General features: G+C 46.3%; 1 protein-coding gene across 5 annotated transcripts in view; it reads left to right on the plus strand.

The window, feature by feature from the left end:
- SHROOM3 (shroom family member 3) overlaps positions 1–27,498 on the plus strand; it is a 229,511-nt gene that overhangs the window by 118,107 nt on the left and 83,906 nt on the right. Inside the window, exon 1 of one of the 5 annotated variants that reach the window (XM_082236257.1) lies at positions 10,265–10,640. The exons of the other annotated variants lie outside the window; for them this stretch is intronic. The gene's annotated coding sequence lies outside the window, so the exon portion shown is untranslated. Of the gene's footprint in view, positions 1–10,264; positions 10,641–27,498 lie in introns of those variants that run through there. 5 annotated transcript variants of the gene reach the window in all.

Genomic DNA, 27,498 nt, shown 5'->3' on the forward strand with positions numbered 1-27,498 from the left:
AGGGGTGAAGTCAAACTGCTGCGTTAGCAGCACCGAATTGATCTCGCCATGGCACACCCCCAGGCAGTGGGTATGGAGGTCCTGGGATGCCCAGACGACAAGACCCCCCTCTTGGCCTTGCTGATGTGGACCAAAGGAAAGCAGATCAAGATGTTTAGCACCAGCTTGGCTGCAGGAGTTGCTGGAAGGAGGAACCGTCTTAGGGACTCCACTCCAGTTTACTCCTTAACCTTCTCTTCTCCCAAAGATATCTCACAAGGCATCAGAGGTTCAGGGTCAGATTGTGATGTTAACATATGAGAGTGCTGGAGGTGAAATAGTTAAACAGGTTACCCAATCAGAACCCAGGGGGTGGAGTCAAAGGGACTATAAAAGGTCTGGGAGGGGCAAAGGGAGGAGTTCGTTGGGAGTTGGGTGGTTGGTTGGAGTGGGAGTGAATTGGGATAGAGTCTGTGGGTAGGTTGAGTTAGTGTAGCGAAATAAGCTGAGTCAGGAACAGTTAGGAGCTAGGAAGACAAGTAAATATCTGAGAGGTGGTTTAGTGAGGGAGAGCAGGTAGCAGAAGTTATAGGTCTGGATAGGCATCCCATGATTGTAATTGAGTGAGACCGTTTATGAAACCACACAATTGTTAAACTGCAATAAGTAAACAGAAGTTTATATTCCAACTTAACCCTGACTGAACTCAGTATTGTACCAAGTAGGGCCTGAGTGGTGGCAGCGAGAAATAAAGTGGCGGCACAGGGATCAATAGACAGTGAAATGTCCGGGGACCCTCCGTGATCGCCACACAGAGTTCTCCTCCTAGATGGGCTACCTTCCCAGGTTGGTGTGCCCAAACTGCCCCTCACTTCCCTCTCTACAACAATGTTTCCCAAAGTTGGGTCTCCAGCTGTTTTCAGACTACAGCTATCATCATCCCTGACCACTGGTCTTGCTAGCTAGGAATGATAGGAGTTGTAGTCCAAAAACAGCTGAAGACCCAACTTTGGGAAACACTGCTCTACAGTATGTGCAGAAACCCCTTTCATTCATTCAACCCACTATCATTCTTGTCCGCTCAATCTGCCAGAGCTTGACTTGGCACACAGCGGAAGTCCCCAACCCACCAAGGATTTGCGTCCCGAAACATTAAAACACATCCCCCTAAACCACTCAGAAAGCCAAGAGTAGCCAAACAAGAGTACAGTGGTACCTTGGGTTACATACGCTTCAGGTTACAGACTCTGCTAACCCAGAAATAGTACCTCAGGTTAAGAACTTTGCTTCAGGATGAGAACAGAAATCGTGCTCCGGCGGCGCGGCGGCAGCAGGAGGCCCCATTAGCTAAAGTGGTGCTTCAGGTTAAGAACAGTTTCAGGTTAAGTACGGACCTCCGGAACGAATTAAGTACTTAACCTGAGGTACCGCTGTATTGGCTGGTACCAGAAAATAAGGAATGTTTCCAGTAAGTTGGAAGCTTTAGATAATTTGAGATGTTGGGGATTGGACCTGGGATATCATGCATGCTGAGATGATGGATCACTGCCATCCAGCCCCTTCTCAGGACTGATTTCAAAGCACAGGAACCTTTTCAGAAAAGAGTTGGCAACCCTGTCGGGATGCGGTGGTCTACCTCGTAAACATTTGGCATTTAGATCATGGGAAAGATTGGAGTTCAGCAGTGCTAGATACCTCCGGCGAATTATTTCTGTAATAACTGGCCTTTTCACCCCCAAGTGGTAGACAAATACCTCTCTGAAGCATTTCACTGAGACGGCTTGTCGTTTGACTTCAGGCAAGCATGCCAGAACGCTACAAGGGCAGAGGAAAGACCAGCGCCAGTTTCTTCACGTTCTGCTTTGATGATGTTATGTCAAGGAACTGTGTTAGTAGGGTCTAGATCCAATGCTTGGCTTTCAAGGATCAGGGCTATATTCCTGCAGCCCTAATAAGTAGATTGGGCTTGGAACCATGAACACAAGCCATTTATACAAGTGTCTTAAAAGCATGTGCAGATATCCTTTCCCTCAAAGCAACTGCTGTTCGCTGCTGCACACCTATTATCAGAACAGAGCTTTCTTGTTTGAGCTCCAGTCTGTTAAGCATGAAACAACACTAGCCTGAAGCAGCAGATGACCAGGGCCATGTCTTCCTCATGCAACACTGGGGAATAACTCCAAACAACTGCTTGTTATGATCCTTACTGGATATTTCTGGATGGGAAGAGCCAAGGCGATGGCTTGCTCATTGTACCTTGTTTTGTCACTGCTAGAAAATGCTGAAATAAATACCTGCTGGTTTAAGGCAGTTTTACGGGCTAGGTGGCGTTTGTTAGACTTCATCACACAACGACGACAATACCTGGCTGCTTGTGTCTCTGCACTAGGCAGGGACGTTGTTGAGGCCAGCGCTGATTGATCAAATCAGGATCCCCCAAACCAGGATGGGACCAAATAACACCTGGAAGTTTCGGACAAGTTTCCTCTGGCAGTCAGTGGAATATTCTTGGAATGGTAATAGATGCTGTCCAGTTTTACAGTGGGACACACCCTATAAAATGCAGGCTGTGCTTTCCTCATTTCCTAAAACGGGAAGACACCTGGTCTGTTAGGTGGCGATGGGGGAAACACGATATGCAGATCAGTATTGCAAACTGCAGCTGCCTTGGCCAGCGCGCAGTACGGTATTACAAATTTGCATGACAGGGCAGCTGGTGAAGTGGAGTGGCGAAGGCTGAACTAAAGTCCCTGGTTCCATTTTCGCCTCAACAATGCAGGCACACCCCTCCCCTCCCTCCTCCATCCTCAGCTCCCTTTTCTCATCTGCAGTGTGTTGATAATTATGCTGTCTGACCCTACAGGGCTGTTGTTAGGATTATTGAGCTAATTTATGTGAAATGCTAAGTGCTATTGTGTTTGAAGCCAGTTCAATTTCTTCCCTTCCCAATTGCTGTGAATTGTTCCCTGGGGATTCCCCATCCTTCTAGTGAGCGATGGTCCCCTGGGTCTAAAAGTCAGAGGTCATGGCTGTTGAAATTTGAGGAATCTGGAATTTTCTGCTGTGCACATAACAAACCTTTTACCTGTGATACACTTATAGTGTACTGTATTCAGGTTAAGCATTGGATTTCTGTTCCATCCACTTTTCCAATAATTCCACAGTATTCTCACCTGTATGTTTCCAAATGAATATTAATCTCTCCCTTCCTTGGTGGTTCACTGTCTTCTCATCACTGCTTTGGTCAAAAGGAAACAGTTATGAGATGTTAAAGGTTTTCTTAATCCAGGCGATGGATTCTGCATGCATATTCTAATGGGCAACAGAAAACATGGAATATAATTTTGACTGCTTTGAGGCATGATGACAAACCATAGTTTACTGTGATGCTAATGAACTTACTGAAACCTTGGACTTTCTCCCTCCCCCATTCCCCCTTTTGGGAAGCTTGCCTTTCCACTTTTAATTAACCATAGCTTATCATTTCATCCAAACTTGGCAAACTGTAATTAATCTTAACTATGGTCTGTTTGAAACAATCCAACCTCAAGCCATGGTTTATACAGCTGGCTTGTTTCCACAAACCATAATTAACATGAACCACAATTAGGGGTTCAAAAACAACAAACTGCAGTCAAAAAAGGAAGTAAAAACTGCTGATATCCTCCTTGTGACAGTTCTGGAGGGCAGAGGGGGTTGTGCGAGCCCAAGTCTCACACAGACTCATTTCCTGCATGATAAACCATCGTGATGTCTAAACATAACCTTTGCCTGGGAAATGGCATTCAGCATTCAAGGACTCTTGAGGGGAGGGGAGGGGAGGGGAGGGGAGGGGAGGGGAGATCGAAAATGAAGAAACCCAACATACTGAGTGAGTCTCTTAAAAGATGCAATGGAAACTTAGGTAAGCAAGACAGGATGTGAGCTCTCACATGCTTTCTGAACTGTAGTCAATATTTCGCTTGACAGCTCACTAACAGTACTTCACTAAAGTATATAGAAAATAGTCATTGTGTCTTATGATTTTTCCATATTCTTGAATAACATCCAGAAGGAAGAGAGCTAGAAATGGGTGGGTGATCCTTCCTAGGAGATGCCCATATATAAATAACACCCTACTTCCTGTGCTCTAAGGCTTTGTCTCTCTTTAATGCTTGTTTAGGATCGTATAGCTGTAAGGCTGCAAACCAACCTGTATGAAACCGTCTTCTCCCTCCATCCCTGCCGCTGAGGGCTTTCTGTGTCCATGTGACTTGCATACCGATACCATTACAAACTTCTACCTTGGCGGAAAACGTGCATTTTAACTGCACAAAAACGAAGCCCAGCCAAGCTCTCCTCTGCCTTCAGAACGGAGAAACTACCTGCAGTTTCCTCCTGCGCTATCAACATTGTTGATAGCTGCAAGGAGGGTTTATTAGAAAACACAGTACCCCTTTTCCCTACAAGGCTGGGATCCTGATTCCATTTAATCATCCAGCCTGTTTGCTGTTTACGAGAGGAGACTTCTCCCCCCAGTAACATCTTGAGGAACCCACGGAATTAAGACACCAGCTCTGCCGCTGGTACCTTGGGAGCTGAGCTCTTACGGCGAAACCAGATAACGAAAGCAAATCAATAGCGAAAACAGCACCAGCAATCACAACAGCTGTAAATTAAACCCCGTGAAGCAAATGGAAGCAGCCAAATGAGGATTCAAGTGGGGGTTGAACTTCATGACCCCAGGAAGGCTTTCGTAGCCCCATGATTAATCATGAAAATAGCAAGGGCGGTGCTTGAAGTCTCTACCAGGGAATAGAATGGAAAGACCTGTAAATTGAGTCCAGAGTGGTAGGAAGAACTGAGCCTTCTTTGGAGGACATCCTGCATTTACCCAAGGCATTGCTTAGCCTCTAACTTGACCTGCTTAAATACACACCAGCTACCTCATTGGGCTCTGGGGCTAAGCGTTGGGCTGTGCCGACTCCAATACTTATTCATGTCACTTTTGGGCAATCTTCTTGCAGGAACAATTTCCAGAAAGGCTGCAAAAAGTACAAATTCAAGGACTAAGGACCCCTCCAGACATTTTTTAAAATTGCACATTCATGATGATTTGTGCTCATGATGCTATCAGAGTGGTCACATTTGATTCTGCTTTCCACACTGATCTTCTTGCAGTCCCTGGGACTCTCAGGAGTCTCCTCCAGCACCATAATTCAAAAGCATCAATTCTTCAGCGATCAGCCTTCTTTATGGTCCAGCTCTCACTTCCATACATCACTACTGGGAAAACCATAGCTTTAAATATAAGGGCCTTTGGTGGCAAGGTGATGTCTCTGCTTTTTAATGGCTTCTGCCAAATAGTTATGTGAGCTGTAGTTTAAGGGTGCTGAGCAGTGCTTACAAAGAAAAGATGCTGGTACTCACTGTGAAGTTGCTACAGTAAGTGCCGCACTTTTTTTAAAAAAATGGGGGGGGGTCACAGCGCTGCGTACCCTTGAGTACCCCCAGAAAAAAGCACTGGTGATGAGAATTGTTAGAAGATTTCCCCTCCCAGAACTACAATTCCCTGTGAAGAAAAGAATGGTCAAACTACTCTGAGAACTGTAGCTCTGTGTGAGGAATAGGGGTCTTCTCAAAGCTCTCAGCACCCTTAACCAACTACATCTCCCAAGAATCTTTGGGGAAAACCCTAACTGTTTAAAATGGTATTGTAGTGCTTTAACAGTGTGGTATGAATGGGGCTCTCACTTCCTTGCATGATAACAGCAGGATGACGTTTTTCACCAGGATATGCCAGGTGAGATGTTGCTTTGTGACAACATAAGAAAAATTTTGATGGCCTATGTCATCCAGCCTTCTGTTCCCGCAATGGCCAACCAAATAGCCATGGGAAACCCACAAGCAGTACTCTCTCATCTGTAATCCCCAGCAACTGGTATTCAGAGACCTCTGATAAAATAACCATCGTGACCAGGAGTCATTGATCAGCCTTATCCCCCATGAATTTGTCCAACCCCTTTTAAAGCCATCCAAAGTATAGAGACACGGGTGGCGCTGTGGGTTAAACCACAGAGCCTAGAGCTTGCCGATCAGAAGGTTGGCGCTTCGAATCCCCGCAACGGGGTGAGCTCCCATTGCTCTGCCCCAGCTCCTGCCAACCTAGCAGTTCGAAAGCACGAAGTACAAGTAGATAAATAGGTAACGCTCCGGCGGGAAGGTAAACGGTGTTTCCGTGCGCTGCTCTGGTTCGCCAGAAGCGGCTTAGTCATGCTGGCCACATGACCTGGAAGCTGTACACCGGCTCCCTCGGCCAATAAAGCGAGTTGAGCGCCACAACTCCAGAGTCACCTGCGACTGGACCTAATGGTCAGGGGTCCCTTTACCTTTACTAAAGTGGTGGTATAGAATGCCTCAGTTTAACCATGTGTTGTGTGAATACTTCCTTTTGTCTGCCCTAAACCTTCTATAACTCATATTCATTGGATGGTCCTGTCCCGTCCCCCGTCCACTTCCCCCACCCCCTATGCTTACATGATACACCTCTTATCATGCCTACGGATCGCCACATTTGCCAATTTAAGTTCTGCTCTGTTTCTTGCTTTTCCAGCCTTAAATTCAGTTCTCCATATTACAGCATAAGATATTTTTGCTGTCCTCATGAAAGTTCATCATTTTAAGGCGAATCACTCCCAATATACACATCGACACACAATTTTCCTTGATACTCTTAAATGCAAATTCATTAAAATTTCTCCTCCATCCCTCTTCATGCCTCCCTTTGCCTTTTCTCCAAACTCAAACCCCCATGTGCTGCAACCTCACAGCAGGGGTGTTGATCAGCCCCCTTGAACATTCCCCTTGAACATTTGGTTCTCCTTTTCCACACCTTTTCCCAGTTCCACAATATCATTTGGAAGTGCTACAATGAGAACTATGCACACTATTCCAAGTGTGGAAGCACCCCAGGTTTATACAAATGCATGGAGATATTGGCAGGTTTATTTTGGTCCATTTCTTAATTATCCCCAGAATGGAGTTTGCCTTGTTTGCAGCAGCCAAACGTTGAGTGACTGCTGTCTGATTATCAGCCCCAAAGGTTCCTACCCCAATAAATCTGCATGTTTCTAATGCGCCACAAAACACTTTGGCTGCAATCCAGCACTTTTAAACACCATTAATTTCAATACGGAGAGTTTTAAGCATATGCTTAATGATTCTGTTGAAAACCAATGGTATCTTTACTGCTCACACCCTTTACCATTTTAGTCACAGCATTACACCGGCTTACTATAGTAAGAATGAGGACTGCTGGGGTAGCTCAGTAGGTAGAACACAATACTGTTAATCTCAGGGTTGTGGGTTTGAGCCCCGCACTAGGCAAAAGGGCTAGGATGACCCCTGTGAATCTATGAATTTTTCAAGGATCAGTGCAGCTGATCTGAGATCTAAGGATGAAAGTCAGTCTACAAATTTAATAAATAACAATATCTACAATCTCCCTTGGGTACAGATGGCAATTATCCAGGGGTAAAATTAATTTATCCTGATGGAGCATCTCTACCCCCATCATTCAGCCCTGGCAATGAGGTCCAGCTCCGAGGGCCTTCTGGTGGTTCCCTCATTGCGAGGTTACAGGGAACCAGGCAGAGGGCCTTCTCAGTAGTGGCGCCCACCCTGTGGAATGCCCTCCCATCAAATGCCAACAAAATAAGCAACTATCTGACTTTTAGAAGACATCTGGAGACAGCCCTGTCAGATGGGTGGCATATAAATAATAAATTATTATTATTATTATTATTAAGTAAATACTGTAAAATTTAAAAAGCAATGTGTAATGTATGCAAGTCAGGGAAAAAAAAGCTTTTTTCAGCAGCAAAAATCAGTTTGTCTGCCTGCCTTAATTTTTAAACACCGACTTAGCATTCCGGCTCGACAAGTGCTGCAAGTTTTCACTGAATCAGCACAGGGTAGGGGAGTGGAAAACAAACTTGCTATAATATTATGGTGAGTTTTAGCTTTTGGTACAGCAATTGCTCCCCTGAATTCTCCTGCAGAAGCTGAGCTCAAAGTGCTATTGAGTGTCCAGATGTAGAGTAAGCAGCAATGCCAAAACACAGAGCAGAGAGAACCTGTGTCCCTCCAAATGTTGCTGGACTCCAGCAACTGGAGCAACTGGAGGGCCACTGGTTCTGCACCCCCAGTGGCGTAGTGTGTGGGTGCAGGGGGGGTGGCCGCACCGGGCGCAACATCTGGGGGTTAGGGGGCGCAAATCCACAGGTTAGGGGGCGCAAATCCAAGGGTTAGGGGGCGCAAATTACTTGCCTTGCCCCGGGTGCTGACAACCCACGCTACGCCACTGTGCACCCCTAATGTAGAGGCCTCAGTCCTCAGCTTTCCCAAAAGGTCACATGTTTCTGTGTTTAAAACTTCAGCTACTTTTTCGACATCCGAAAGGCATCTTTTAAAATCTGGGGTGTGTTGGTGGGTGTGCATGTAAATCCCTATGCCTATCTTCCAAGCCAGCCAGGGCCACACAGACGCAGCCCAGCAGGTCAACTGGAGCATTGATTATTGGAGGTAAAAAGTTCACCGCTCGTAAAAAGCTCATGTTGCAGCAAATGGGAATTATCATCTCCCCTCTTTGCCTTGCTCTAATAATAACAAGCGAATGGCAAAGCCTGGCATCCGAAAGCCATTCCTCTTGTGCAGCAACCAAATGGTTGATTGGAAATAGGAGTGTCCAGGTGCATCTTTCCCCCAAAGAACAAACAAAAGACAGGGCAGGGCTGATAAAGGGACCCCACTCTTGAGCTCTGTCTTCTGGGGGTGGTATCTCTCTGAGGTCATGCATAGGCTCTGCTTCCCTGGGTTGATAGAGGATGCTCAGGATCAGTCTAAGATATTTCGCTGCCTGAGGCAAAGGACATGATAGCACCCCATACATGGAAGCCAGCCGTGCTGGTGGCCAAATCTTCAGCAGTTGCAGCAGCATTAGCAGGTAGAGGGCAGGACCCTTGGTACACACAGCTCTCTTCTCGAATACTGTTTGCTAGCAATGACAAACCTAGACAGCATCTTAAAAAGCAGAGACATCACCTTGCCAACAAAGGTCCGTATAGTTAAAGCTAAGATTTCCCCAGTAGTGATGTATGGAAGTGAGCGCTGGACCATAAAGAAGGCTGATCGCCAAAGAATTGATGCTTTTGAATTATGGTGTTGGAGGAGACTCTTGAGAGTCCCATGGACTGCAAGAAGATCAAACCTCTCCATTCTGAAGGAAATCAGCCCTGAGTGCTCCCTGGAAGGACAGATCCTGAAGCTGAGGCTCCAATGGCCACCTCATGAGAAGAGAAGACTCCCTGGAAAAGACCCTGATGTTGGGAAAGATGGAGGGCACAAGGAGAAGGGGACGACAGAGGAGGAGATGGTTGGACAGTGTTCTTGAAGCTACCAGCATGAGTTTGACCAAACTGCGGGAAGCAGTGGAAGACAGGAGGGCCGGTGCTCTGGCCCATGGGGTCGAGTCGGACAGGATTGAACGACTAAACATCAACAATAATAACATGACTGTTTAAAGTGGCATCTTAGTGCTTGCAATGTATGGTGTAAATATGGCCCCGAGTTCCTCCAGGTTGTTTATTTCTTCAAGGCTCTGATCTCTCTCGAGGGACAACCCGCGCAGCTCCCGCCTTGCCCTGCAGTTGTGCAGCCTGCCAAGGTGCAAGGTGTATTCACGTGTCTTGTCACGATCTCCTGTCAGGAGAAACCAGGAGATAAGTCACGCGTTCCGTTTTGCCGCCGGCTGCTCCTTATCCCACGTACGTGTCTGGCGGCGGACGAGCCTACCCGCTGCGCCACGGGTGACACCGCCCAGCCTCGCTTGCTGGGAAACACGTGCAACTGAAACTCCGTTCCCACGTGCGCGTTCCCTCCTCGAATCCTTCCCTCGTGTGTTGCGCTCCGATCCTCACAGGGCATTTCTGGCGCGCCCCCGATCCCCCCCCAACACACCCACCACTAACCCTGACCCACGTGGCGGAGGATCGGCGCGCTTTTGCGCAGCGTGCCCGCAGCCGCGCTTCTCCCCCTCCTCTGCCCGGACTCCAGATCCCTTCGCCAACTTGGAGGGCGGGGTGGGGGGGCATTGACATGCAAATCCGGCCGTCGGGAGCCAATCGGGACGGGATTACTGCCCGAGGAGGGATTACCTGGGAGGAGGGAGGGAGGGAGGACTGGCCGAGCCGAGCAGCCGCGCGCTCGGGTTGCCTCCTCTCTCCATAAACCCGTCGAGGGCGCAAGCCGAGGTCCGCCCTCCTTCCCCTCCGTCCCTCCCCGGGGGCAAGGCCTGGCTCTGCGGCGTCGAGCCCCTCCGCCTTCTCTCCCCGCCTCCTGCCGCCGAGCCCCCTCCCCTTTCCGCGGCTCCTGCGGCCGCTGCAGCCCGGCCAGAAGAAGCGATGCGGCGGCGGCGTCTGCTGCGCGCTCCGAGGGCGCGCCGACCCGGGAGCTGCTGAGGCGCTGCGCCGGCTATTGTTGCAGGCGCCGGGGGCTCCTCTCTCTCCTCCTCCTCGCGGGGTGATGCCGGGGAAGCCGTTGAACTTGGGCGGCTGCTGACAGGAGGCGGCCCATGTGCAGCCCTCGGGGCCGGGCACGCCGACGGGCCGCGGCCGGCAGGAGCGGTAAGTGGCTGCGCCGCCGGGGCTGGGCTGGTTAGGGACGCGGCTCCCGCTGGAGCTGGAGGAGGGGAGGGAGAGACGGAGAGGAGGAGGAGGAAAAAGCCGCTTCCCTCTCTCCATTGCTCCTCCTTTCCCTTCGCGCGGGTCCCTTCCTCTTTCACTCTTTTTCTCCCTCGCTTCTTCACCTTCTCGCCCATCTTTTCTGCCTCTTCACGCTCCCCCCGTTCCTCTCTCTCTCTCAGCACAGTTTCTTCCTTCCCTCCTTTGCAACTTTCGCTTTTCCTTCTTTCTTCCCGCATTCCTTTCATTTTTAAAAAATGGGGGGCGGCGCCCCTCTCTCATTTGAACAGGATTTAGAATGCAATGCGTGGCAAAGGGAAGGATTTGGGGCATTTTAGTTGTGTTTGTGCGCACACGTGTGTATTTTGCATTTTGGGGTTTTTAAAAAAAATATCTCTGGTATAATTACTTTCCAAGAAAGACTTTTTCTTTCGCCACAGTGAGCGAGGGAGAGGAATGCACCTTGCTAGGCTGAGTGATTCATCATACCCGTAGCGTCTTGCGGGCATGGCTTCTTTGCTTTCATGTGCAGGGATAATAAATCAGACATATAAACCTGTAGAAGTCCTTAGAGTTTCCAACGCCGGTGAATTGCTAGCAGATGAGAGTGAAATTCTATCGGATTTCTCTTGGAGGCTTCATCAAAGTACCCTTTTTTTTTGGGGGGGAGCAAATCAAACTGCCCCCCCTGCTAATGTAAATGTGGGTCAAGTTGACAAATGACCTTTTAATTATTGGTTTTTAAAGGTGTATATGTAATTAGAGGACACAGATTGAATGTATACCATACCCCATTTCTTTATTTTTTTTTGCAGTGCATTTGCAACTGATGCAATAAGGACAGCATAAAAAAAAAGCCAGGAGGAATGCATTTAATTAGCTAGGGGTAGTCATTCTACTGCTGCTAAAAGGGCAACGAGGCTTCATTTCTGCAAGAGAGGCCAGGAGATAATTTTCTAGGGTGGGGGATGTGGGTTAGGAAGGAGTTTTGTTAGTGATGCAGTGGCTAGCATGCCTGCAGCAAGTGGCAGAGGCAGTGCATAGAACTGTAGAGTTGAATGGGACCCTGTGAGTCATCTAGTCCAACCCTCATGTTTGGGGGGAGGGCCTGGATAATAGGAGGTGTGTGTGGGACTGACCGTTACACAGAGTGAGGTCTGTGGTGCTATCTGCCTAGATCACTGTAGGGAAAACCACAGGAAAGCACAAGGAGACTGTAAAAGAAAAAAGAGGAAAGATACCGCACTCTCGCTTACAGTGGTGGGCTTTGATGTGGGAGCCTGGTTGAAATTTCCATTCATTTATGAGGTATGGGAATAGCAGTACAGTGGTACCTCGGGTTAAGTACTTAATTCGTTCCGGAGGTCCGTACTTAACCTGAAACTGTTCTTAACCTGAAGCATCACTTTAGCTAATGGGGCCTCCTGCTGCTGCCGTGCTGCCGGAGCACGATTTCTGTTCTCATCCTGAAGCAAAGTTCTTAACCTGAGGCACTATTTCTGGGTTAGCGGAGTCTAATCTGAAGCGTATGTAACCTGAAGGATATGTAACCCGAGGTACCACTGTAGATCTCAGCCTGATCTACCTCGCAAGGCTGTCCAGGGGATGAAGAATCCCGACCCACGCAAAGTGAGGCACTTACAAATCGCACGGATTCAGATGAGAAAGAGTTATGCAGCCATCCAAACTCCACGTTCCTCGGAGTAAGACCCATTGAATACAATGTAGTTTATTCATGAATAGACTTGATTAGAATTGCAGCAGCAAGCACAGCGCCATCTCCCCCAACTCACTGAACCTCTTGAAGTTTGCTAAAATGTGCATATTGCTGAAATGCTCTATTAGCCTGATTTTGTCCATTCTTCAAAATAGGTCGCTGGTTACATTCTACAGGTGGGAAACTGAGGCTTTGTTTTGGCCAAAACCCATCTAGTGAATTTGTGGCTGAGTAGCTAATGTGAAGTCTGATCTCCCAGTTCCAAGTTCAACAGTCTGACAATTTGTAATGGGAGTGTATCAAAGTGTTTTGGGACTGATTTCAAGAGATTTCTTCCCGATAGGAAGTTCTATGTTGTTTTTACTGTCCATGTTAGAACATCTCTCTGCTTCCGCCGCCCCCTTTCCTGGTCTCTCACCCTTGCCATCCACCCTAAATAGCCTAAACACAGCATACAGCCTTCAGCCTACAGGTTGTCCACCTCTGAATTAAGCCTAAGAACTCTACATGATTAGACAATTCAGTTTCCAACAAAATAGTCTGAGATTTCACTCGTTTGTTAGCATTTGGCAATCAGCGCAAACAATGCTGCTTCTGAGTTGCATTTAATGTGTCATCCGCCTACTGAAAGCTTTACAACAGGTGTTGGGGGGGGGGAGAACCCCAGAACTGGGATCTGAATGTGGCCCTCCATGCCTCTCTGCCTGGCCCTTGGAACATTCCCTTAGACCACATCGTTCTCTGGTTTGCTTTGCAGCCCACGGATCTGGCTGGATTCTATGATTCCATGTGTCCTTGAAGTTATAAGGACTTGCTTGTCTGGATGGAGGCTAGAGACAGGTGTGTGTGTGTGTGTGTGTGTGTGTAGAAGCCTGCTGGACAAAGATAGTGTTTATATTGGTTGCTCTGCCCACTTTTGCCAATGGCCCAGCCCACTTTGGAAGCTCATTGAGAAGGGAATGTGGCTCTAGGGCCAAACGAGTACAGTGGTACCTTGGGTTACATACGCTTCAGGTTACATACGCTTCAGGTTACGGACTCCACTAACCCAGAAATAGTACCTCGGGTTAAGAACTTTGCTTCTTGATGAGAACAGAAATTGTGCAGCAGCGGCGGCAGGAGGCCCCATTAGCTAAAGTGGTGCTTCAGGTTAAGAACAGTTTCAGGTTAAGAACAGACCTCCGGAACGAATTAAGTACTTAACCCGAGGTTCCACTGTATCTCCAACCCTGGTTTGCAAGCTTGTTCAATCTGTTTATGCCATTTTTCTGATCTTCCATGTTTGTCACAATTGAAAATCTCTGTTTACAACAATACACAGTGGTACCTCGGTTTTCAAACGTAATCCCTTCCGGAAGACCGTTCAACTTCCGAAACGTCTGAAAACCAAAAACTCAATACTGAAGCCTCAGACTGTACAGAAAACTCAAAACAGGAAGCCGCCTCAGAAGTTCGATTTCCGAGGCACGTTCGAAAATGGAAGCGTTTTCTTCTGGGTTTTCGGCATTCAAAAACTGAAACGTTTGGCTTCTGAAATGCTCAAAAACCGAGGTACCACTGTATCATGGAGAACTGTAGAAGAACAGCCAATGTTCTTGAAGAGAAGTATGGATACTGTTTCTGGTTGTATATACACATTATTTTGACACTGTGTTTGATACTAAACATTATTTTGGTGCTACACTTTAGTGAAATGTTTAAAGGTTCCTTTGATTGTTGTTGAATCTTCCTGCCACCCTTGCCATGCTCTCCTGCCCCTTCCTTTGAGAGCCACTGCTTTTTTTTTATAATCATATTTATTAAAATTTTCAATAATAACAGAATAGAAAAAATAGAAAAGATAGAGAAAATAAAGAAAAAGATGAGAGCCACTGCTTTAAGGTCTCTGGCAGCCATCTTTGCCATCAGCTGCTACTTGACATCAGTTTATCTGGCAGTGTTGGGGAGCCAGCTCAAAACCCTTCTAAATGCAGAGCATGCGCTCGGCCACTGAGTTCCTGCACCCTTCCTTTCTTGCTTCTTGCCAAATATTCTGATTTTCCACAAACTCCAGCCTGGCTAGCAGAGCAAATTAATGCAATTTAGGCAAATTAGTTCGATTTAAATAAATGTAAACATAGGTTTTGGATTTCCTTGGCGCACACTGGGTTCGCGCACACACAGTGTGCACACAACGGCCTGCAATTGTTTTAACAAGGGCTGTGCGGGGGAAGAATGTCGAGATTAAGCTTTTAATTAAAATACTTTCCAGTGGATTTGCACATGAAAGGCTGGCTAATGAGATACAGTTTTGCTCAGATGTGATTGAATACCTTTCCTTTTGTTTCCCCTGACATTTCCTCCTTTTGATTCATTTAGATGACTCTGTTAGTTGCAAATGTCTGTGTCGTGATTACAGTAAGCACTTGTCATAATCTACAAATTTTCTAATATTTCAACCCACTGGGGAGAGAGAGGGGGAGTGTGTTTGTGTGCGAGTGTGAAATGAGGGAGTTGCCACTCCAATCTGTTTGGACTGATGGGATGTTTGTCCCACGTAGCAAACCTACAGAGGGTGCCAAGCAGTTAGCTACGCCAGGGAAAGAAGCATTTTTTGGAGGGTGATGGAGATCATGGACTACAACATGGTTCTGGGAGCACAAAGAGGAGGCTGCAGCTAATGTTTGGGGCAGGGACAGGAGGTGGGAAGGTGCCTAGGAAGGAAGGCAGGAAAGAGTTCCCAAATGCCAAATGTGTGCATTATATTTTGTGTCTGCATTTGTAAATTTGTAAACCAGCCTCTACACCCATGGTTCCCGACATGGGGCGCACACGGGGGGGGGGGGGGCAATTTGATTTTTAAAGGGGGCAATTTGAGAATGTGTTATTAACAGTGAATTTTATGCATTCCTTGTGGTTCTAAGGGCCTCGTATACCGAATATAAATACAGTGGTACCTCAGGTTACATACGCTTCAGGTCACATACGCTTCAGGTTACACACTCCGCTAACCCAGATATAGTGCTTCAGGTTAAGAACTTTGCTTCAGGGTGAGAACAGAAATCGTGCACCGGCAGCGCGGGGGCAGCAGCGGGAGGCCCCATTAGCTAAAGTGGTGCTTCAGGTTAAGAACAGTTTCAGGTTAAGAACAGACCTCCAGAACGAATTAAGTTCTTAACCCGAGGTACCACTGTATTAATTTTTCTGGGCTCCCCATAGTCTGGACCTCTGAAGAATATCTTCATTCCTGCGTGTTCTCAAGCAATCTAATAAACCAAGGATGAGGAGGAACCTCATGCTCACCTGGCCAATGGGGTTCTTCACAGCCAGACATCTTCCCCAGCTCTCCTTTGCACCCTCCATGAGTGTTTTTGCAAGACTCTGGTGATGCCTGTTGCTTGCCTGGGTGGGGGATAGATAGGGGGTTGTGTAATGTGTAGAACTGAGCCTACTGAACAAAGCTAAAATGCGGCTTCATTGCTCCACCTTATTTTTGCCTCTGGCCCTGCCTACCATTTGCATGTGGCCCCTGAAAGGGTAGCCTAGAGAAAGGGATGCTCCCCCCCCCATAGCTGTCAACTTACAGATTTGAAAATAAGGGATCAGCAGCCAAAATAAGGGATTTTCCAAGCACAGGTATGTTCAACTTCTGAGCCCCTCCAAGCCAAAGGCAGAAAGCCCAGCCAGCGGCTAAACAAAGCCTCAAGCGGTGGTTCCCACAGCGCAGCAACCCAGCAAAGGGGATGCAGCAAGGAAAACCACCGTCACCTCTCCGCTGGGAAGCGCTGAGCAAAGGTGAGTCCCTAGACAACACGGCTGATTTGATCAGCACAAGGCATGCAAGCTCCACCCCCCAGTTGTTCTTAGACTCCTTATTGGGTGAGCAACGCAGCCAAGCAAGACAGTTGGAGCCTCCCTCCTCCCTGGCTGGCAGGGAGGGAGGGAGGGAGAGGAGCTGCTTCCTTTGAAACTCGGGAAATTTAAGGGACATCATCAATAAGGGACAGCAGCGGGACACGGCGCTGGGATAAGGGACTTTCCTGCCAAATAAGGGATGGTTGACAGCTATGGTCCCCCGCCCCCCGGCTGAAAAGGGCTCCCCACCATTGTGATAAGCACAAGCTTCTGCTTGTGGACCTGCTTTGCACAATACTGCCACTAAGGCAAACCATGGCTTTGCAGCATGATGCTGCGATTTTCCCTCGCTGGTTCATGCAGCTTAGTCATGGTTTGGGGAACCCAGGACAACCCCTTAGACCTGTTTGTTCCTGCTTGCTCCTTTGCTTTCCTGCCCTGTTCACTATGTCTTGCTCTGCTGGGATTTTGGCTGTTGCCTCAATCTTGTTTTCCCGGGTTGCTGTCTCCTGCTAGTTGAGACGTATTGCACTACCTCAATATTTTGGAGCCACCCCATGCCTGGAGCCACCCCATGTCCTGAACTGGTTTTCTGGATTTGCTGGAGTCTTTTCCCACTGGAGCCCTGATCTAGCAAAACGAATAAATAAAACCTGGATCCAACCTGCAGAGCAGCCCAGGTAGTTTACAAAGAGCTTTAGCATCTTAAGTGGCTTAGCGGAGTTTAGGGTCTTGTTCCTGTCAGTGTGTTGCAGGGCAGCTGCTAATTAATGAGTCCTGGTCAGCTTCCTTGTGTCAACCCTGCTTCTCTTCTCTCCTTGCAGGCTTTGCCTTTCACTTTATTAAGAAACTGGCCTTGCTCTTTTACTAGAAATAAACACTGACAGTGATGGCTGCTTAATAGGATTTGGCTGGCAGGTTGCAATGAGGGGGAAGGGTTTTAAGTGCAGTTGGCAGCTATGAGGGATGAGAAAGTTTGAAAAGAAGCAAAGCAAGAAGTGTGATCTTTCTCTTCCCCTGTCCTCGACTACCACGCCCAACTTACTTTGCAGGCGTATTGCCCACAACAAGGGAAGACTAACAGAAGGGTGGGCGCCTTATATACAGAGCCGTCTTTCCCACTGATCTTAGTGGTTCGTTGCACCAGGGCGCCGGCCTCTCAGGGGCGCCCTAGCAAGTGGGGGAGCTGCGCAGCTTTGGCAGCAGCCTCCCCTTTCCCTGCATGCCCATCAGCTGCACCCCGCCAACTATATGGCTGGCAGGCATGCAGCTTCCTTCCCGAGCCTCCGCAGGAGGAGAGTGATCCCCGCAGAGGCCTCTGTATCTGCTAAAGACAGCCCTGCTCCCAGTTGTCTCCTCCTGCTTCCTGGCAAAAGGCGGCGCGCAGCCTTCCTGGTCACCCTGGCGCCGGAAAACATGTCCACCAGCACGTTTTCCGGCTTGATCGTCGCCACCACGCCGGCGATCGGGGCGGTGGGGGTGGCAGAGGACATTTCCCACACCCCCTTCCTTGTTTTGGAGTTGCCGGGGGGGCACTGGGGGTATCTTTGCACCATGGCGCCGGATATGCTTAAGACGGCCCTGCTTATATACAGTCATACCTCAGGTTAAAGTCGCTTCAGGTTAAGCGTTTTAGGTTACACTCCGCGGTGACCCGGAAGGAGCAGAACACATTACTTCCAGGTTTCACAGCTCGCGCATGCGCAGATGCTCAAAACGATGTCATGTGCATGTGCAGAAGTGGTGAATCGCGACCTGCGCAGATGCGGGTTGCGTTCTGCTCGGGATGCGAACGGGGCTCCAGAAGGGACCCTGTTCATATCCAGAGGTAGCACTGTATCTGCTTTATGGGGTGCAGTTGGAGAACTGCACCCTAACATTTAGCATAAGAATGTAAATAAAGCTGGCTGAGTCAGGCCAGCTGCCCATCTTGTCCAGCATTCAGTTCTCACTGAATCCAACCAGATGCCTGGGGGAAATCAGCAAGCAGGATTTGGGCACCACAGTTCAAGAAGGACACTGACAAACTGGAACGTGTCCAGAGGAGGGCAACCAAAATGGTCAAAGGCCTGGAAACGATGCCTTATGAGGAACGGCTAAGGGAGCTGGGCATGTTTAGCCTGGAGAAGAGGAGGTTAAGGGGTGATATGATAGCCATGTTCAAATATATAAAAGGATGTCACATAGAGGAGGGAGAAAGGTTGTTTTCTGCTGCTCCAGACAAGCGTACACGGAGCAATGGATCCAAACTACAAGAAAGAAGATTCCACCTAAACATTAGGAAGAACTTCCTGACAGTAAGAGCTGTTTGACAGTGGAATTTGCTGCCAAGGAGTGTGGTGGAGTCTCCTACTTTGGAGGTCTTTAAGCAGAGGCTTGACACCCATATGTCAGGAGTGCTCTGATGGTGTTTCCTGCTTGGCAGGGGGTTGGACTCGATGGCCCTTGTGGTCTATTCCAACTCTATGATTCTATGATTCTAAGAAGAAGAAGAAGAAGAAGAAGAAGAAGAAGAAGAGGAGGAGGAGGAGTTTGGATTTGATATCCTGCTTTATCACTACCCTAAGGAGTCTCAAAGCGGCTAACAATCTCCTTTCCCTTCCTCCCCCACAACAAACACTCTGTGAGGTGAGTGAGGCTGAGAGACTTCAGAGAAGTGTGACTGGCCCAAGGTCACCCAGCAGCTGCATGTGGAGGAGCGGGGAAGCGAACCCGGTTCACCAGATTACGAGTCCACTGCTCTTAACCACTACACCACACTGGCTCTCCCCTCCAGTGGTTTCCAGCAGATGGTATTCAGAAGCATTCAGCTGTGGAACCAGAGCATAGCCCTCATGGCTAGTAGCCTTCAATAGCCTCCTGCTGCTCCGTGAATCTTCTTTTAAAGCCATCCGATGGCTGGTAACTTCCTGGCAACAGTTCTTCCAGGGACAGGTAGTTCCGCTCCTAACATTTCTGAAGCTTGCTGATGTGTGTGTGTGCGCATTGGAAGTAAGTGTTCTGCAAAGATGCCACATGGTACAACATGGTTTGTAGAGAGCCATCAGCACACATGATGCCTAGTGGAGTTTTCAGCAGAGTTCTTACCCTCAGGACAGTAGGAGGAAAGGGAGGCAAACTTGGGGGTGTGATGAATGTGTGAAAATGTCATTACCACCTCCCTGATTTCTGACAATGGGGAATCAAAACCAAATGGGGGAGTTTTTCACCTTTATGACCTGTGGTGGTTCTGATGAGTTGTGCTTCTTTGTCCCATTGCTGAGATTTCCGCTAAATTTTCTTTTCTCCCCCCAAAAGATATATATTAAAGTTTTTTAAAATATAACAATGAAAAAAATAAAAAATAAAAAGAAACAAAATACAACATAAAAACAGTTAAAAAACAAATAATTTTCCATAATATATCTTCCTTACGCTTATTTCCCCGGACCTCCTCATACCTCCCTTCTTTGTATTCCACTTCAATTTGTTAGTTCAGCAAATCCTTACCATTAAGCTTTTACCCATTTATAAACCTTTTTTTTCCGTATCTCCTAAAGCATTACAGCTGGAAACTCCTTAGTTTCTATCCAACATCCTTCTAACAGTCATTAATTTTACAATATTTCTGTAAATAATCTTTAAATTTCTTCCAGTCTTCTTTCACCAACTCTTCTCCCTGGTCTCGGATTCTGCCAGTCATTTCTGCCAATTCCATGTAGTCGATCACCTTCATCTGCCATTCTTCCAGAGTGGGTAAATCTTGTGTCTTCCAATACTTTGCAATGAGTATTCTTGCTGCTGTTGTAGCATACATAAAAAAAGTTCTGTCCTTCTTTGGCACCAATTGGCTGACAATGCCCAGGAGAAAGGCCTCTGGTTTCTTCAGGAAGGTATATTTAAATACCTTTTTCAGTTCATTATATATCATTTCCCAGAAAGCCTTAATCTTCGGGCACGTCCACCAAAGGTGAAAGAATGTACCTTCCGTTTCTTTACATTTCCAACATTTGTTATCGGGCAAATGATAGATTTTTGCAAGCTTGACTGGTGTCATGTACCACCTGTATATCATTTTCATAATATTCTCTCTTAAGGCATTACATGCCGTAAACTTCATACCTGTGGTCCACAACTGTTCCCAGTCAGCAAACATAATATTATGTCCAACATCTTGTGCCCATTTAATCATAGCAGATTTCACCGTTTCATCCTGAGTATTCCATTTCAACAGCAAGTTATACATTCTTGACAGATTCTTAGTTTTGGATTTCCGCTAAATTTTCTTCTAATACTTTCTACTTTGCTAGAACTTAGTGGAAATTAGAAGCAACAACTCCTGCCCCTCCTTCTGCGCCTTCTAAAATTAGCTCCTTTATGTCAATTCCTATAGTTACAACAACCACCTTCCTGGTAGTAAAAGGAACATGAAATGCCCAACAAACCCATCTGGCTTAAGCCATTCATGCCCTGCTAGACCAGAATGCTATACTGTAATTCATTATTTTTGAAGGGGAGTAAAGGCAGAGGGCAAATTCATAGGCTTTTCAACCTGGCAGAGTTTGAGCTCCTTCTTTTGAGAGATAGGTCCCTGCATCATGGCAGCGGTAGTTAAGAAGTTCTGAGCAATTTCCCCCCTTCAGTCTGCAGAAGTCAGTTTTCATAGTATTTCCCCCCTGTGTTTTGTAAATGACACTTAAGCATTTAGTATGGAAAGACAAAATCTATGATGCTAAAACTAAGGTCGGTTCCAGGTGACCTGTTTCTTGTGCATTCATTCTGATTTGTTTGCACAATGTTTGTGGAGAGGTTAGATGATGTGGGCATTTATTCTGGTTCATTTTCAGGGAGATGAGACACTTTTCATCAAGCAACTGTTATCCCACACTCTCAAGTGCGCTTTCTTTATTGCAAACTGTACAATTTGGCAGGTGTGTGGCAGGTTTGTTGCGTATGAGTCTAGAGGTTTTGATGATGAAGCAGCATACAAACCCTGTTAAATATGAAATAAATAAGAGCACTAAATCAACTTTTATAGGGCCATCTGAATTTGCCAGTATGTACTTATTTATTTATTTATTTCATGAAATTACACACACGACTTGATTGTAAAAGACCTCAAAGTGGTTTTTCGGGTAGAATTCAATCTGGAAGTGACTTAAGTGTAGGGAAAGCTGAATACTAAATGAGATGTAGATTCATTGATCCTCTGTGAGTGTTTTGAGGCTGGAAGAACACATTAAAATTTCTTGTATCAGGCACTGGGATGCAGAAGCAGAGAGGTATAGCTTTAGGGAACTGGTCATAGAATCATAGGAATGTGAATTGGAAAAGACCTATGGTATGTTCATGCGTGTAGCAGTTCATCCTTTCCATGTCGGGACCACCTGCTTTCTAGTAATAATACAGCAAAGTAGAGTTAAAATATCTTAATCTTCATTCTGTTGCTCTTGAACACATGTTGAAGAACTGTTTTATGCCAGCTGAATAGCACAAAACACACAATGCTTTGCAAGTCTGAGCTCACGAATCTGGGATTTTTAATAAGCGACAAATTGGTGATAGTGAAGAAATGGCAAACCAAACAGGAATTGCTCAGACTCAGTTTTTTTATTTTTTTATTTTAAAAACCCACTGCTGGAACTGAAAAATGGGAATCCCACCTCTGTTTGATATACCTTCTAATGCCTAGAGTTCTGTGATGGTCAGATGCAAACCTATGGACCAAGTGTTGTTGTTTAGTCATTGTCCCTCGAGAGAGATCAGAGCCTTGAAGAAACAAACAACCTCGAGGAACTCGGGGCCATATTTACACCATACATTTCAAGCACTAAGATGCCACATTAAACAGTCATGTTATTGTTGTTGTTGTTTAGTCGTGTCTGACTCTTTGTGACCCCATGGACCAGAGCACGCCAGGCACTCCTGTCTTCCACTGCCTCCCGCAGTTTGGTCAAACTCATGCTGGTAGCTTTGAGAACACTGTCCCACCATCTCGTCCTCTGCTGTCCCCTTCTCCTTGTGCCCTCCATCTTTCCCAACATCAGGGTCTTTTCCAGGGAGTCTTCACTTCTCATGAGGTGGCCAAAGTACTGGAGCCTCAGCTTCAGGATCTGTCCTTCCAGTGAGCACTTAGGGCTGATTTCCTTCAGAATGGATAGGTTTGATCTTCTTGCAGTCCATGGGACTCTCAAGAGTCTCCTCCAGCACCAGAATTCAGAAGCATCAATTCTTTGGCGATCAGCCTTCTTGATGGTCCAGCTCTCACTTCCATACATCACTCCTGGGAAAACCTTAGCTTTAACTATACGGACCTTTGTTGGGCCAAGTAATGTAATGTATAACTTCTTTTGCACTTTTTAGAGAATGCTAGTCAGTAGAAACCGCTCTGTGTGCCATTAGCTCTGGCTCCACCTTCCTGTGGTCTCCCTGGCTTCTGTCCCGCCAGTTCCAATGGTTGCCAGTCACCACTGATAACTGTAGTCCTATATAGCAATTATAGCAGCACTTGATCCTTGATCTGTTTTTTTATTATATTATTATCTCAGTAATTTTTTATGACAGCCCTGCAAGTTTAGGTTGCTCATTGCAAATGGGGTGGCAGGGAGGGCTAAGAGAATAATGGATGGCCTGTAGTTGCTGGATGAGTTTATAGCTGAGGTCAAACTTGCGCTGGGTTTTCCCCATCTCTTACTTACGCAGGATACATGCACTTCCTTCTTGTATTGTGGACCACAATCACCATTGCACACACAAAAATTGCCTGTGTATACAGGGTTTTCCCTTTCTTTCCCCCTTAGCGACCCCTCACCACCATGCGGTATTATTTTTTTTAAATTAAACTTGCTCATAAAATAATAATAATTGTAATTTTGTAAGACAAAAAATAGACAAACACAGATTTCTTTTTTAAATATTTTTTAATTAATTTTTAACATACAAAAATTTTTAAGACATACCACACAAATTATTATACATATGTCCTTGTTTGGACTTCCTTCAGCATCTCTGATAGCCTTCCATCTTGATTATTTCTCCTGCAATTCTTAACTTAATATTGCCTTTACCTTTTCTAACAAATCATTTCTCCCTAAGATTTCTTAAATTACTCCTCACAGAACTTCTTGTAGTCCTACAAACGTAATCTGATCATCACAAATACTTTTCAAATACTCAGTAAATTTAGTCCAGTCTTTGGTAAACCTCTGGTCCCACCGGTCTCGGATCCTTCCTGTTAGCTTGTCTAATTCTGTGTAGTCCATCAATTTCATCCTCCATTCTTCTAATGTTGGTAGTTCTTCTTGCTTCCATTTTTGGGCCAATAATATTCTTGCTGCTGTTACTGCATATAAAAAAACTTACAGTCTTTCCTGTTTATATAATTTCCAACAATACCTAAAAGAAATGCTTCTGGTTTTTTTAAATAAAAGTATATTTCAACTTTTTTTAAACTCATTATATATCATCTCCCAGAAGCATTTCACCTTTTTACATTCCCACCACATATGATAAAATAATCCTTCTTTTTCTTTACATTTCCAACATTTATTACTAACTTTATACAGTACATGACAAACACAGATTTCTAAAGCTGTCAAACAGTTAACCCAGACATCCTTCTGTAATGAAGCATGAATCTTTGGTTGACTCCAGCTGTGTTCCTTTTGGGCTACATAAGCTACAAAACAACACAATTTGACATGAAAAGTGTTCTTTTTGGGTTGGATTTGTTCTTATTATTTGTTGGGTTAATTTCTCCATTGAGACAACCATTCATATTTGTCTGTGCCATTCTCCCGTCAAATTACAATTGGCGGTTCCAGTTTCTTGCTATGATTATGTGTTCTTCTCGGACTATGTAATGGCAGGGGATCCTTGGAATTTTTGCTGTTTTGGAGAATACACAACACAGCGAAATGTGTTTTAGCATGCATTTAAGCTAAAAATGGTGAGAGTCAATGAGTTGTTTTTGATTGAGGATTTCAGCAGTTGTCTCAAAAATATGTGGGTGGGTGGGGATTAAAATTAGCATGGCTTGAGATTCCTTTTGCATCCCAGAATTTAGCACTTGCCTGGGAGGAGATGGGTTAGGGGCCATTAACTTCAGGCAGCTGATAAATCTCCTCTCCTCCACACCCACCCTCGCTTAACCCCACACCAATAAAACACTCATCACCTCCAGTTTTACTGTAATTAGAGATTATGCGTATGTGAGAACTCTTGAAGAAGAGTTGCAGAGGAAAGAGTTAGATGACATCAAAGTAAAATCACCACCACTGCAGAAGAAGAAGAAGAGGAGGAGGAGGAGTTTGGATTTGATAATGAGTTATATTGTGTACATAACAACTCTGTGATCAGTCTGCAGACAAAGGGTTCCCTAGCCTAAAAAGAGAGAGAAGATTTCATGCCATCATTTAAAACTTTAAAAATAATTTCTAACATTGAAGCGTCAGCTGCCAGATACATTAGTGCTTGGCAAATACCCCATCCCAACTTTCTTTTTTTAGACTCAAGCTTGGCAGGGGAGCACACTGAGTCACCTTGGCAAACAATTTTAATCGCTCTTGGCTTTTGTTTCTCTTAATGCTTTCCTCTGCCATGTTCTGCATCTCACTGAGTTTAAGGTTTGGAATATTTGTCTGGCCATTTTTAATTCCTGCAGCAGCGGCCCGCAAATAGATTGACCCACTGCTCCAAAAGCGTCAGTATATTTGGAACTCTGGGCACAGTCTTCTTTAGGGGGGAGGTAAGCCTTTCCCCCTGGGACGCGGGTGGCGCTGTGGGTTAAACCACAGAGCCTAGGACTTGCTGATCAGAAGGTCGGTGGTTCGAATCCCCGCGACGGGGTGAGCTCCCGTTGCTCGGTCCTAGCTCCTGCCAACCTAGCAGTTCGAAAGCACGTCAAAGGGCAAGGAGATAAATAGGTACCGCTCTGGCAGAAAAGGTAAACGGCGTATCCGTGCGCTGATCTGGTTCGCCAGAAGTGGCTTAATCATGCTGGCCACATGACCCGGAAGCTGTACACCGGCTCCCTCGGCCAGTAAAGCGAGATGAGCGCCGCAACCCCAGAGTGGGTCACGACTGGACCTAATGGTCAGGGGTCCCTTTACCTTTGCTTAAGCCCTTTCCCCACCCTATTCATCCTTCTTGACCTCTACATTCCTATTGCTATGTGCATCCTTCTCACACATTCGTCACCTGCTTCTCTGCCCCTCTCCTGCCATGAGAGTCTGGGAAGGGAGGCACAAGGAGAAAATAAACAGGCATGCTAACTTGCGCCTGTCTAGCCCTGCCTCTCCTGTCCTTTCTACATCCATATATTTCCTAGGCTTTTGGAATGGTGGTTTCCCCCAGTTTCCTCTGCGTTTTGCTCCTCTACCAACCAAGCGCACCATGTGGCAAGTGACCGTGTGTGCACAATACACATCTGTTCAGCTGCATGCAAGGAAGAGATATTCAATCTCTGTGTGTTTTAGGAGTGCCTTCCTATAAACATTTCCTGCCTCTTTCCTTTTTTTAAAATAATTTTTTATTAGTTTTTTTAACATATCATTTTCAACAATATCTAAACATACTTTTACATCTTATACAATTTTTTTGACTTCCATCAATCACATCTGAAAATTTTCCAATCTTATCACTTAATATAAATTTCTTACTTTCACTATTACATTTAAATCTCATAACTAATATCTCTAATCTTTCTCTGTTTTGCAATGTTTCATATAGTTCTCCTTACAAAACTTCTTGTAGCCCTACTAGTGTAATTTGTTGATTACAGTTGCTCTTCAAATAGGTGTCGCTGGATATGTTGGGAGGCAAAGCAGGTTGATGAGCTAGCTTAGAAGTCAATATGTCTAGGGCAGGGGTCAGCAAACTTACCGCCCCTCGGGCCAGTGTCTCCAGCGCCGATCTCGTAGAGGGCAGGGGAGCATGTGCCCATACGCATGCACACACGCTATTTCTGGCACACTTCCGGGTTGGAGGAGCACCAGAAATAGCTTGTGCGCATGTGCACGGGCCTCCTCCAACCCGGATGTGCACTGGAAATAACGCACGCGCATGCGCAAATAACGCTTGTGCACAAGTTATTTCCGGTGCTCCTCCTCCCCGGATGTTGACAGCTGCGCAGCACAGGTAAGAGTGGTGGCGGGGGGCGCCGCAGGCCAGATAAATGAGTCCCTCTGGCTTTATCTGGGCTGCGGGCCTTAGGTTGGGGACCCGTGGTCTAGGGTGTATTTAACCTTAAGGCAGTTGGTTGCTGACCTCCCAATTTATGGGTGACAGGCTAATTTCAGGGCTCATGGGCAGACACCTGGCAAGTAAAGATGCACCCACAATTGTGACTATATGTTCTGATCGAGGATTCAGGGCCAGAGGTTGCGGCGGGACAGCGATGCATTCAGACAGAGCAAAAAGAGGGGAGGATGGAGGGGGAGCACCACATAATACTGGAAGCAAATGTAGAGCCCTCATTGCAAACAGAATTAAACAAAAAAACCCAAACCGGCAATTCAGAGCTCTTTAAAAGGGTGAAAAGCTTAGGGTAGAAGGTCTGTGGCTGCATTTAAATGCCTTGGAATGCCTATTCACTCCCCACGAAAGAGCAGAATGAAGCCTGGCTCCTGTGGACACAAAACACGCTTGGCACAGGCTAAAAATGTGCATGTGAGTGTCTCTCTAAGTACCCGGTAATCCCCCAGTGCAGAGGAAGGATTATTAGGTCTCCTGCAAAAACAGAGTTCATTTTCTCAAAGATCTCTCCGCCGGTGCCAAATTAGTGGAGAACAGAATCCCCTCCCACTCACGTACTCCTCGCCCCACCCCACAATTAAGAGAAATTCCACGTTCGGTTCTCTTTTTGAATTCTCACAGAGGCAAAGCAGCAACTCTTCGTAGCTGCCCGTGTGAGGAATTGAGGTCAGATCTAATCAAACAGAGAGACCACGTAAAAGACACACCCACATGCAAAGCTAGGAGCTTGCAGGATTACTTTGATATGCTTCTGTGCATGTATATTTGGCAAGGCAGGATTTTGGCTTCTCCACTGCCCCATCTTTTCTTGCTGTACCTGGTGAAGCAGAAACACGTCCTGTGCTAATGACAATGATGAACCTGGTCTAACTGCATGCCCCATGCAGTTCTTGCTTACAGGGGAAGGAGGAATCTTTATTATAGTAAAAAAGGCAAAACGCTGCATTTTCTGATTTTTTTTTTTTAATTTCCCTTCCACAAAGCTATCTTAGAAGAGCTGTATGCATCACAAACTCC

Source organism: Podarcis vaucheri (genome assembly GCF_965113315.1).
Source record: "Podarcis vaucheri genome assembly, chromosome: 9".
Classification (NCBI taxonomy): domain Eukaryota; kingdom Metazoa; phylum Chordata; class Lepidosauria; order Squamata; family Lacertidae; genus Podarcis; species Podarcis vaucheri.